Below are 13,014 nucleotides of genomic sequence, written 5' to 3'. Positions count from 1 at the left end.
AACTTGTCAACAAGATAAAAGGTAGAACCAGACAAGGCTGTTGTTCTTCCTCCTACTTTTTAGATTATTCATTACAAGAATTACATGAACAGGCCTTTTTTTTTTTTTTTTGAAACATGTATAAATAGTGAAAGGGAATATTAGGTAAAGTTTTTTGTGTTTTAGTAATGATGCAGGTGACACAACCATCTCTTCAGCCATGTAGCATTCTTTGGGTTTGCTGCAGAGCTCAGAGCCAGCGGGACTTGCAGTTTCAGCCCAAGGTGAGTTTCATAACCCTCTGTAACAGTGCCACCACACAGCAATTCGACTGCCAGGAACATAATTTCACAAAATACAGAAAATTGCGCAGAAATAGGGCATGATTGTAATTTAAGGGAAATGGTGCAGATAAATCCACTTTAATGGATCTGTTTAGTGTATGCAGAAACCTATGTACTTCATTATTTATTCTTTTTGACTGGCTGATCTTTGGAAGAAGAAATGCACAACTCTGGTTTTGTGGTTCAGCAACGTTGGACGCACAATCTCTCAGTTTCTTTTTAAGGCAAATAATTGCAGTCCTGGAAAAGTCAGGTCTTATTAATAAACAAGGCAATTCAGACTCTCAGTGCATCTTGGATTTGAGTTAGCTAAATTGTCTCAGAGCTGTATGAAGTCCCCTGGGGGATTTTCATTTGCAGAAAACTGTGCCAACACGTGTAGGGGAAAAAGCTGATGAGGCAGAAATGATCATCACCTGCTAATGGCAAGTGGATGGAAACCAGACTGGCCTCTTAAGAGCATCACTAAGATTGTTCTTTTGAAATAAGGCAATTTCCTTCTAACAGAAATTATGGAACTGCTCACAAGCCAACGTGACATTGGAAAACAACCCACCAAACAAAGCAGCATGGGCTGTCCCCTGGGCTGCAGTGCAGGCTCCTGCTCCTTGGGTCTGCTGGAACCAGCCAAGGAGGCCACCCCTGCGGCCCTCCCCTGCTGACACCTTCACACCTGCACCCAGCACAGAACAGTTCATGTAAAAGCAGGGATAGCAAAGATACTGACACAATATTCCCAAAGTCCACATTTCTTGGACTTTTAATATTTTATTTTTAAGCTTTTTAATATTTTGTATCTTACCTGTAGAAAATCAGTCATGTAAGTTGCTGTAGATATAAGAAGCTGTAGTACTAATAGGTCTCTAGTACTTTTTTTTTTTGTCCCATTAGTTGAGAAGTTTCATATAACCTTGGGTCATATCTGTGAAGCCAAAATATCACAGAGTAATGGGTCTGGAAAGGACTATAAGGAGTCTGCAAATTCCCATTTTGTGTAAGGTGAACTAATTTTTTTGATTCCTGGTGCATGTTTTGCCTGGTTTGTTCTTTAAAAATATTCAGTACTTATAAAAACCTAGGTCTCTTTTTGGACTTCATTCCCATGCCAGTGATATGATCACAGTCAGGACTTGACACATTCAGTAGGTGCTGGGATGGGAACACAGCGTGATAAATGTCTAGTGTTAGCCATTAATAAAGTGGCTTTCTTGCCTGGATTCTTCTTCAGCAAGGCTGAAGGTGAGTAAAATTCTTCCCTAATGTCTCATCTCTGTTACTGTGATGCAAGTGTTCTGTGCCTTATCCTGTCTGATTTCTCACATCACAGACATAGGGAAAGGTTTAATCATCCCCTTTGTAGCAGGTACCTGACACAATTGAGATGTCATCATTTGACACTACAATAGCACCTGTACTAAATAAAAGTCACTCTTCCACTCCTTTTAATAATTTCCTGTTGGTTAAACTTCTGATCACTTCTCTGTGCTCATCTCTCCTCAGTGCTGATACCCCAAATGCCAGTGCTTGTCAGTGATAAGGGATGAAACTGGAACAGAATGGGACTGACTATGGGTGCAGGGTGGTAGATGAACTTTTCACTGTACTGTTCATGTTCAGCAAAGTTGTTCTCAAATTACTGTGTTTTCCCCTCTTGACCAGGTTGGTTTCAACAGCAAAGTTATGCAGAGGAGCCTCCCTCTTCCATCACTAATAGTCACCAATGAATCCATCGTCACAGCTGCAGGAAAGACCCAATCTCTGGCATGCCTTGTTGTTTGGCTCTTAATGCACTTTGATTATGGCTTTACAGCTAACTGGGCAGATGTATTACAAAAATTTAATAATTTCCATCTTCAGAAAATATCCCAATAAAGACTCAGAGAAGGTGTGTCCGGTGTCCATATTCCCATATTACCAAGGCACATAACCTGTTAAAAGGAATATGAAGTTGTTTTCTTGTGGCAAAGATGGAGCAGTAAGCAAAAGGCAATATTGTTCTTTTCCAGAAGCTGAGGGTCAAGGAAAGTGAATGAAAGCTGCAAGGATGCTGTAAAGACAAAAGATCTGCTTTCTGGCTGGGGAGAGATGATGCAGTGCTTCCTCACTGTAGGTAACTGGGGAAAAGGGGAAAAGCTGCCCTTTCTTTACCCAGGCATGACTGGAGTCATTAGCTGGGCAGGGAAGGGGGGAACAGAAAAGGGGAACCTCCAGCTGTCCGAGCTCAAGCAGGGACAAGGCTGCTGTGCGTGTGACTCGGGCATAGCATCACAACCACGAGCTCATGGGTGCAGCTGAGGTGTTCTCTCAGGTTCCCAAACATCACCCTGAGCCCAAGGGATCCCCTCTGTTTGAGCTGGGCTGGTTTGCAGTGGTCCGGGGCAGGGTGGAATCCTGCATTCCGTCATGCCTGGGATCTTATCAATCCTCCTTTGGCCACGGCACGTGCATTGCTACCAAACACAGCCAGGCTGCTTCAGGCTTTCCACCAAAACCACGGGAGAAAAGCTCCCAGGAGCTCAGGCTTTCCCTAAACTGTGCTGATAGAAAATTCCAGTTTCAGATTAGTTTGCCTGGTTTTGGAACTGGCAGGCTGCGATCTGAAATTCTCTCTGAGCTTTGTAAAATGGAAACACCTGAGCACCAACAATTAAATGATGGCCAGCCTGCCAAGGCATTGCTCTGGAAGATTATCTGGAACAATTGTGTGTTCACAGGGGGGAAAAGGGGAAAAAAAACTGGCTTTTTTCTTTTCAGAAGCAGATCACAAAGTTCTGGAAAGTGGCTTGTGAAAATTCCTACCCAATTCTTACAGGTTTTGAGTTCTGTCCTATGGGTTAAAATGTAATAAGATTAAATTGCCGAGGCTTCTGCTTTTAAATTTAGAGTGGTTTTTATGATTTTCGATTACTGGTCTTAGTAAAACTGTCTCTTTATAACTTTTTGCCTACAGCCAAAGGCAAGTGTGTCTCTGCCAGCTGGGGCAGTGCCACCTAAACCTGTTGTGCAGGATCATTTTGATTAATAAATGTCTCCAGTCCCAAATATTCCTCAGTGGTGGTGAAGAGCTACAAGTCAGTTTTCTCCTTTCCCAAATGAGTAATTTTATTTTGTGACACTTGCAACTAGTGACTGCTTCTCTCTGCTGGTCTGATGTAACCAGTGAGATTTCTTACAAGAGTTGTTGTGAAATGACTCGTGCTCACATACTTAATTCAATATTCTGAAGAAGGAATATTTATTTGACCTTTGGATTTTTTTTTTAACCAAATATAGAAAGAAAAAAGAAGGGGAGTAAATATTGACACAGGAGCTTGAATTCACTTGATATATTGTATTTTTTGCACACCAATTATTTGCACTACAAAATGGATATAGATCTGGTATAGTGAAGGGTATAGTCATTTACACAGCATTATAGAAACTCCTGATTTTTAAGTGATGGAGAATTGTTTTCCAGAGAGGACACGGACTCAGGAAGCTGCTGTCTGCAAGCTATTCTGATGCCAGCTTCTCTTAATAAAAAAGAGAGAAAATTCAAACAGAATCAACAGAGAAAATGGAAAAGTACTGTGGGTGGGGAGATTGATTACATGTAAGGGCACAAATTAATGTGTACTTTCAGGCTGTTTTGTCATTGATGATGTATTTTTCAATACCTGTCAATGGCTTAATGTCATATAAAAACATACATCTAGTGGTGATGGGACAAAGGAGAAAAAGAAGACCACTTTCAAGAAGGTCACAGAACCTCTGGGCTGGCATAGCTACAATTGGAGTAAAAGAAGAGTCTTGTAGTGACAATTCTGTGATCAGTTCATTATTTTCTGAACATATTTTGTGATTTTTTTTCAGTGATTTTAATGCTAAATTTAAAAGGTTCCACCCTGCTTAATGCGGTGCCGTACTGTCATATGACAGTGAGTCTGAGAGCTGACTGAAAAAAATTAAATGTGATAATTAAAACATTGTGATATCAGAAGTCATTCCAAAACCAAAAGTTTTGCATCAGAGAAACAGAAGATCAAATTTTCAGAAAATTTTGCTGTCATCTGCTGAAAATACACACACTCTGTCTGTAAATGTCTCAGAAGGGACAAGGCTGAGCATGCTGGGGACTGCTCCACTGTGGTTTCATTCATGAAAACTATTTTTCATATGCTTTTAAAAATAGTTGTGTTACTGCAACTCCCCAGATAGTCATGGTAGTACAAATCATGCCTCTAGTCACCCCAGAGCAGGGGGAATTCATGCCAAGGAATGTTATCTTTTGTCTGTAGAGCAATCCCTTTAAAAAAAAAAACAACAAAAAAAACCCCATGTTTTAAGAGTCTTTGTTGCCCCTAGAGCAGTGGAAAAGCAATGCTGCCTTATTTTTATCACTAGGGAGGAATGAATGTAGTTATTGCCTATGGGTGAATCCCAGTATCCTGGACAAATATGCCTGCAGGTGGCAAAGGCACTGCTGCTCCTCATCTTCCACAGGCTGGGAATGTCTCACGCAGCGCTGTCAGCAGCAGAAATTGTGCAGCAGGGCATGGGAGCCAGGGGAGCTCAAAAACATTAGCTCTACCTTCATTTAGGACAAGGCTGAAAGATGCTTTGCTCAGTCTATCCTATATAAAGCTTTGAGGTTTATGGAAAAATAGTTATCCCCGGGACTCCTCTCCATTTCCAGTAACAGCAGTCTTTTCCAGGGAGAGGAACGCAGCTGCAGTGTTTGAGTTGCTCTTTTTTTGTAGCCTGCCACCAGATGGAGTTCTTTTCCTAAAGAAGTCCATCTGATTTCTTAAGGAAAGCCAGAGAGTAGTCAGTATTATTTCCTTTTTTGTCACTTAAAATCATCCAATGTCAATGACTTGTTACTGGACTTTTATTAATTATGGTATTTATTGTTTCTTTTTGTAGCGTGGACTTCGATTTTTGAGATTTTTTTGAGGGAGCTGTGAAAACCAGGCAAACATTTACAGAACTTCCTATTTAACAAAGCTGGGATTCTAAAAGGTTAATTTTACTTCATGTCTCAGGTCAACGGGGGCTTGGAAAGGAGATGAAAACCCTGGTACAGTGCATTTGTATTTAAACTGATGCTTGATCTTGGACATTTTAATAACAGGATGAATGAGCAGATACAAAGAGTCTCCCAGGCTGAAGATCCCGAAAGTGCATTTGACACGTAGATACACACCAGGTAACAGGAACTGAGTCCATTGAACTCAAAAGTCTCTTTATTTGAGTTTTGGTGGATAGTAAATGGCACTTGCTGCTCTCTCAGGGTTGTCCCAGCAGTGAAAGCCACTGTGCTGCTGCTCCAGGGTCACACAGCAGCGGTGCTGCCCATTCCCAGCAGGGCCAGGCCCGCTCCTGATGCCCCGGCCAGGATCCCCTCGTGCTGGGCAAGGAGTGAACTTTTGGGGTAATCCCTTCGCCGGTGTTCGTTCCCCTGAGCTGTGTGGGCCCAGCATCCCACTAAAGAGGAGCTTTTGTGGCTGGAGAAGCCTCTTGGCTGATTGCTCTGGAGAAATAATTCTCCGGAGCCGCTGAAGGCCTCAGCCCCTGGAGCGCGCTTCAAGGGAAAATCACTGATGCCACCCAGGATCACTGCTCAGGGATATTAAAAGCCCATGTATATTCAGATAGAGGTGGCTAATATTGCCCTGTCTCCCTGAGTCCTACAGTTTCTCACTTCCCTGCTTTGTGGGTCAGATGCTCTGAAGCCAATTTACATCAATTCCTGGCACTGTTTTTAAAGGAAGCAAGGGGGAACATCGTGAAGTCTCGCTTTCTGCCAACAACAGGAAGCGCACGCTCTCTGTCAGGCAGCTTGTTCCAGCCATCCCTTTTGTTCAGCCAACAGATTTCAGGACTGTGGATTTGGTTTTCCACACGGCAGCAAATCCTTGGAAAGGCAACTTCACGGGATGGTCGGGGGGAAGCCCAGAGCTGCTGCAATTCCCTTTTTCGAAGGGAGTGTTGCTTTAAAGAGCTCTCGCCTGAGGGAAGGGAAAGGAAATGGTGATAACATCTCTGCCTCGGTCTGTGCCGTGGCTCTGAAGGAGCTGCTGCTGAAACCTTGCTGAGGATGATGGCTGCAGGAGTCTCCTGGTGGCCTCTGGGCCGGTGCCTGTAGCACTACTGTCCTGCGAGTGAGACAAGTGAAGAGCAGCACTCTCGGATCCTGCACTCAATTTTTGTGCCTAAAGCAGGCCAAGGTACTCTGTGGGGTCCAGAAATTTGTTATGTAGCTTCCTGAGATGCTCACAGATCAGTCCAAAATCCCTATTTATTTTCTTTCTCCTGATACATAAGTAAAATTAAAACTGATATGAGTCTACCATAAAAAAACATAAATCCCCTCTCTGTAATATCCATCTTTGGGGCAGCTCTTTCCACGCCCACTTTCTGTGTGCTGACTGCATGTGACGATTGTACTATTATTCATATTATTTTTTCCTTATCACTGCTACAAAACGTTTTAGAAAGCTCACTGCAGCCAGTGTTTCTTACATCCACCTTCATTCCTCCCAGGGTTTTCCTGGCTTTTTTTTCATTCCTCCCCGGTTTTCTTTTTTTTTTTAATCTTGTGTAAATTTCTTTTCACCTCTGTGCTGCCACCAAACCTCCTGGCATTTGTTTCTTCTGGGCATTTCCTTTCTAACCCATGCTAGCAGACTTGTCAGGGCGTGCTGTGGGGCTCAGTGGCTCCAGCCTCTCCCTCTTCCCCTGCCCTGAAGGCTTCCCCTTGCTCGGCACTAATGCAGTCCTGGCCTGGAGAAGAACCACGGTCCTGGTACAATATTCATGGCATAAAATTATGGAAGTAGCAAGAGACTTTGTAGCAAAAGCAGATGTGGAAATGATGGGGTTTGAGTTGAATATTTCCCTGATTGCAAAGGAAATTAGGCAAGCAGTTTGTACAGGAGAAGCAGAACCAAAAGGAAAGCTCTTCACTTTCCCCCTCGACACGTACTATTTCTCCAGAGAAGCTGTGGTGATCCTGCAAAGTTAGACAAGGAGGGTGTAACAAGTTCTTCCCTATTTTCTGGAAATCCCACCCTCTTTCCACAGCTTATCTGAAGTTTCTATTTTGCACGTTCCTATTTGTGCAAAGTTTGAGTGAGCCTCATCTTTTCCGTTGCAAATGAGCCTCTAACTAAAGCCCACATAGGCTGATTTATTTTTTGTTTGGTTGTTTGTTTTTGGTTTTTTCTTTTCCTTTTTTTTTTTTTGTTGTTGTTTTTTTGTTTTTTGTTTTTTGTTTTTTTTTTAGATTCTTCCCTGACATTGTTGGGAGGGCAAATGGAGTAGTTTTGTGTTGTGCTTTTGAAGGTTTAGAAAAGCATCCCAATTTGTTAAATCATTTGGTCACATAAAAGAGATATTTGAGCAGAGCATTAGGTATCTGTAGAAAAATGGAAAGGTGGCCCACAGGGTACACCAGACAGGGAGCCCCTGTCCCAGCATTGCTTTCCTTTTTTATCTGTGCATCATTTGAAAGACATTTGCAAGGCAAAAGCAGTCTAACTTCAACAGCTAATCATGGAACAGGTTATGTGTCTTGGTATGTTTGGTCAAAATATTCTGTGAAAATAGGCAAATTAAGATGTTTTCATTAACAAAGAAGTGGAAGGAAAACTGGCAGCTCTTGGTTAAAAAGATATAAATTATTGAAAATTTTGACTTAGACAGACATGTAGTATTTACACATATAGTACATGTGCACAAACACACACATACTTTGATGTAACATAAAGCCTGACTTCTTAGTCCTGTGGCCTTTTTTCAATACTTAGCTTTTAGTGCAAGGGTCTGCCAGGGTTTCCTGAGTTTACTGTCCACTAAAGAGGAAGCCTAATTTGTGGCTGGAGAATAAATAAGAAGATCGAGCTCCCAATCCTGATTTTGTCAAAAACATATTGCACAAGCTTGCATGAGGAATTCAGGGAACGTTTTGTGCTTCAATTTTCCTTTCAGGGAAGGAAAGGATGCAGTTGTTTCACATTAGTGCTGCTGTTTACAACCTTTCAGAAAAAAATACCTTGAATTTTGGAAACTATAAAATAAATTTAATGATAACAGGAAGAAATTATATCACCTTTTGATTCAAAGTAATTTCCACTTGTTGTAATGTTACACACATGGACACACACTCATCCCGAAGTCAAGAGAGCTACACACCTGCTGTGTTTGGAACAAAAATGGATATTCTCCAGGACTCTGTATCTCCAGATAACAGGATAGTAAGAAAATATTTATTTTTTTAATTAATGACAGCATCAAAGGAATTATTGAAAAGGACTTGCACCACAGAGTTCTGTGCTTTGTCAGAAAATAGTAAAAAGGAAGTGTGAATGTATAGTGGGAGCTCCTGTGTTGGCTGCCTGGATTTAGCAGGGGTGGGGAGTAGAGAGCTGTCACTTACATCTAAATAGAAGAATAGTTTTAGTTCAGAAGTTGATTTCAGGTTTAAGGGTAATCAAGAGAAGAGGACAACTCTCCCATAGTGTAGTAGGCACTCTATAATAGGCATGCAGCCATTAAGAAAAGTGGATTTTTTTCCCCCTGAAATGCACTGGGTTTGGCTTTTCTTAATTCCATAGTAATAACCCTTATGGTAGAGAGTAATTTCTTCACTGCAGAACTTGATATCTTAATTTTTCCACCCAATCTTCTACCACCCTTCATTTCCCTTCTGGTCTGCCTATCACTTCTGGTACATTTACTCCTACTTTCAATGACCAATGGTTAAGCTATCAAGAAGTAGTTAATGAAATTCAGGCAGATGCCTGTAGTCTCCTTCTCCTGGCCTGGGGTTTGGAAATGCCTAATTTTGAAAATGGGTGAAAATACCTAATTTTAGATGACTTGTTCTATTAACACATGCATTTCACTGTTTTCCTAAAACCACTCAAGCTTCTCTTCCTCTGCTCTTTCTGCTGGTCAGGATCCTACCTTTGTTTAAAGGTCAATTGTATGTGATGGAGTTGTGGCTCAGGGAGAAGCAGCTGCAGGGTCTGTTGGTTCTGGGTGTGCCTCAGGAGCCTGAGTATTCTCACTTAGCTTTACCCTTGTTCATGCAGAAGAAATTCTCTTGTCAGGTACAATAACAATATCATAATATAATTACAATACTCCTTATAAAACTGGTTGGTGTCTCAGCCTTGATTATAGAGAGATGGAGAGACAGATGTTTCCAAAGCAGAAGTAACCATTCTAATTTGTACCAGTACTTAATGAGTCCAAAAACCCCCTACGTACATGTGAGTGCTCAGCACAATTCCCATGTGCATTTGCTAGACTATGCAAATAAGACACTATCTATATTATTAGCCAGGAACTAAGTGACTGGATGCAAAGCAAAAATAAAGAGTTTGTGAATGTTTCAGAGCTGGACTTGGGGAGGTTAACGCTTATTTAAAAAGTGAAACTCATGTAACAGGGCTTTGGTTACTGCCTACAAATATGTTTTTGGCAAGTATTTTCACCCTCTTCTTTTCTTTAACATAATGGAGAGTAAGTCTATATTCTGTCCCATGGCTACTCTGAGGAATCTCTGTAAGGTGATAAAGATATATTTTTGTACACTGCAACTATCAGTGAAATAAACCTGGAGTGTTTGAGTCCAGATTTGAACAACCCTGAATGTTAAGAGCCCTGTGGATCTCTCCTCTGATTTATATGACATATTAAGGCTGTAGTTTCTTTAATCCTTGTCAGTGCAACAGGGACACTACAGAGTAAAATCTGTAGTCAAATTGACATTACTGTCTCCTTTGAAACAAAATAGGGAGGAATAGAAAAAGAAACACCCCTCATTTACTTGTAGTACACAAGTTTATGTTTTAAACTGCCCCCTCAATACTCAGGTTATTTTCCCAGTTATGGTGGTAAAGTGCATGCAGGGCTGGCAGGTGCAAATGCTCTGACATGTTGGTGAGGCTTTGCAGCCAGAGGCTCCTATCCTTGCTCCCTCAGGCAGGTGATCTCTCCCCAGGAGGGGATGCCAGGCTCCTCTGGGGCCTTTGGCTTTGTTCTTAGTGGAAAGGAGATTACAGGGGATGTTAACCCAGGCTCCTGGCATTCCTGTATCCAAGCTTTATGAGTTTTGGGGCATGCAAATAGAGGAGATGAGTTCAAGATCAGTTCTGCTGCTTGCTGAAAAGTTTATGGGCTTCAGATTGAAAAATCAGAGCATGTTGAAATTGGTCACTAAAATGTCAACTGACTGAACAGAGAACAGGGTTTTAGTCCTGAAAGCTTCAGTGGAGACCTGAGGACTCCCACCAGGTTTCCCTAGAAGAAAGCTGAGAGCAACCCCAGGCAAGCAGTCAGGTCACATTTAAGATTTAATCTGGTTGAATCTTGAGTGGGAAACAAGAAGTGAAAACTGTCAACTGTGCCCAGATCCATTCAGATCACTTCTAGGGACAGTTTTGATACCAAATTATCCTTGTTATGCAAAGTTCCTCACCAACCGGCTGGTTCCCAGTTATGCATGGGGAGAAGCGGTGGCCACATCTGCTTCCCGTTTTGCCGTTTCGGGGACGAGCCATCTGTTTGGCCTCATCCCGAACAGCCTGCCTGGGGCTGATTAACTTCCTCACCCCACCAGCCCCTGGCTCACTGTCTGCTGCAAGGTGTAGATTTTTTTTTTTCTACTTTTTTTTTTTTCTTTTTTTATTCTCTAACTGCTCATAAACCAGAACCTTCACTTCTCTCCCGAGGGACAGGAAGGCGTTGGTTTGTGTGATTTGCAGCCGCCACCAGCAGCAGGAACAGCAGCAGCTGCCCTCTATCATTCACATGTTTCATATGTGTGGTCAGGACAGATAAAACCAGGAACTGTTCCATGTCCTGGGATGGCTTTAAAGCAGTGAGACCTTTCTCTATATGTAAAGGAAAAAAAAATTGTAACAATAAATGCAGCAGAAATGTCTCTGCAGTTAACAGGGATCTGTTCATTTGCAAGAGTGGGGTTTCAGTCATGCTTGTGCAGCCTTTTTTTGTTTAAATGTGATTAACTCCTGCTGTCTGAAGCCTGGCTTTGGATTTCTCACTTCCAGCTATCCCACTTTCAGCGAAACTTTGCAAATTTTTTGTCCTTCCTGTTTTCTGTATGCCCATCTACTGGCCATTACAGCAGGATTTCAGAAATCCTTCTTGTCTGCTGCTGCCAGTGACTTCAGTTCAGCAGCCCTGAAAAGTCAAAGTCTGTGTGGCCAAAATAAAGAAGCATTAAAATTTAGAAATTGGGATAATGGATGTCCTCTTAAGAGTAAGACTTCTTTTGCCTTCCACAGGCCATATCTGAGGAATTTCTTTTCTTTCATGATGTATTTTGACCAAAATTGGTTCTCATGTACAATTTTCCTTCCAGACAAGAAGCTTCCTGTGTTTCATGCCAGTGGACAGAGCCTGGCTGATCTCTAGCAGGGAAGGATGCCCTGGAGATCTGACCCACAAGACAGGCATGAACAGTTTGTTCAGAAATCAAATATTTTGCTTTTCCAGTTGCCACATTTTCAGTTTTCAAATTGCTGGTGCTGCTGCTGAAACATGAAGCTTTCAGTGAAAGCTTTTCCTTTCTTCTTGACCATCTTTTTGACAAGCTGATAAAAGCAGTGCAATGTACTCAGTGTACTGGCAAAGTCAGGAGCATTTCTAACTCCTTTCCCCCTAGTACGATGTTGAGTGATTCTCTCTCTCTCTCACACACACACACACACACACATAGAGTATTAAAAAGCCAGGAAATTGTTACATTATCAGATCCATGTGCTCCAGGTGTGGTTCTGGGTTCTCATTTTGGTATCTCTAAAATATTCGTGTGTATTTTAGTGTATTTCTTGATTTCAAAACCACTGTTTATTGAGCAGAAGTTAATGCTGTTTTGGTGTTTTGATGCCTATGTATGGATTGGGAAGCTGGTCTGAGCACTTGAGGCTGAAATTACTCACCCCTGGTAGCAGTAGGTTTTGTCTGTGTAACAATTTGTATCTTGGCACCTGCCACAGTTTCTGACGTAATTTAATCAAGCTATTGGTGTAGGAAAAAATATAAATGTGTTGATTTGAAGGAAGTTCTTGAAACATAATAGATAAGAGACCCAGAACAGATTTTTAGGGACACAAACTTGCATTTAAATCTGTGGATTTCTCTAGCTAAAGGATTTAATAACACTGCTTGAGAATAGTAAATTTGGTCTATTTTTGTGATTATTATTATTATTATTATTATTATTATTATTATTAAACAGAACATATTTGTTTTGGAGAAAAGTCACCAGCTGAAACAGAAATCTGTAGTTTCATTTACTGAAAACCAGCTATGATGGGGAACAAAGAAACTAGGATGTTAGCCCCTTCATATATTATGTACTCATAGTTTATAATGAAACTATACCGCAAAAACTTAAGGAACTTAAGGAAAATTTATATTTTGGGAATCTGTAAAAGAATTAATTGCAATACCATAAGGTTTTGTTTTGAGACTGTTTTTTCTTTTTTTAAAAAATCTCTCTTTGTTCAAAATTATACTGTTTAACAAATGGAAATATTTCTGAAACTTTATAAATGGTGCCTTTTCTGAGAAAAACATTGCATTAAATATGTGATGTGAAATTTACTGTGCTGGAATCCGAACAAAGAGGGACACCCGCAGAGAAATCACCTTTGTTATGGCAAATAGTAGAAAT

The sequence above is a fragment of the Agelaius phoeniceus genome, chromosome 1 (assembly GCF_051311805.1).
Source record: "Agelaius phoeniceus isolate bAgePho1 chromosome 1, bAgePho1.hap1, whole genome shotgun sequence".
NCBI classification, from domain to species: domain Eukaryota; kingdom Metazoa; phylum Chordata; class Aves; order Passeriformes; family Icteridae; genus Agelaius; species Agelaius phoeniceus.
Note: the sequence above shows the minus strand (reverse complement) of the source record.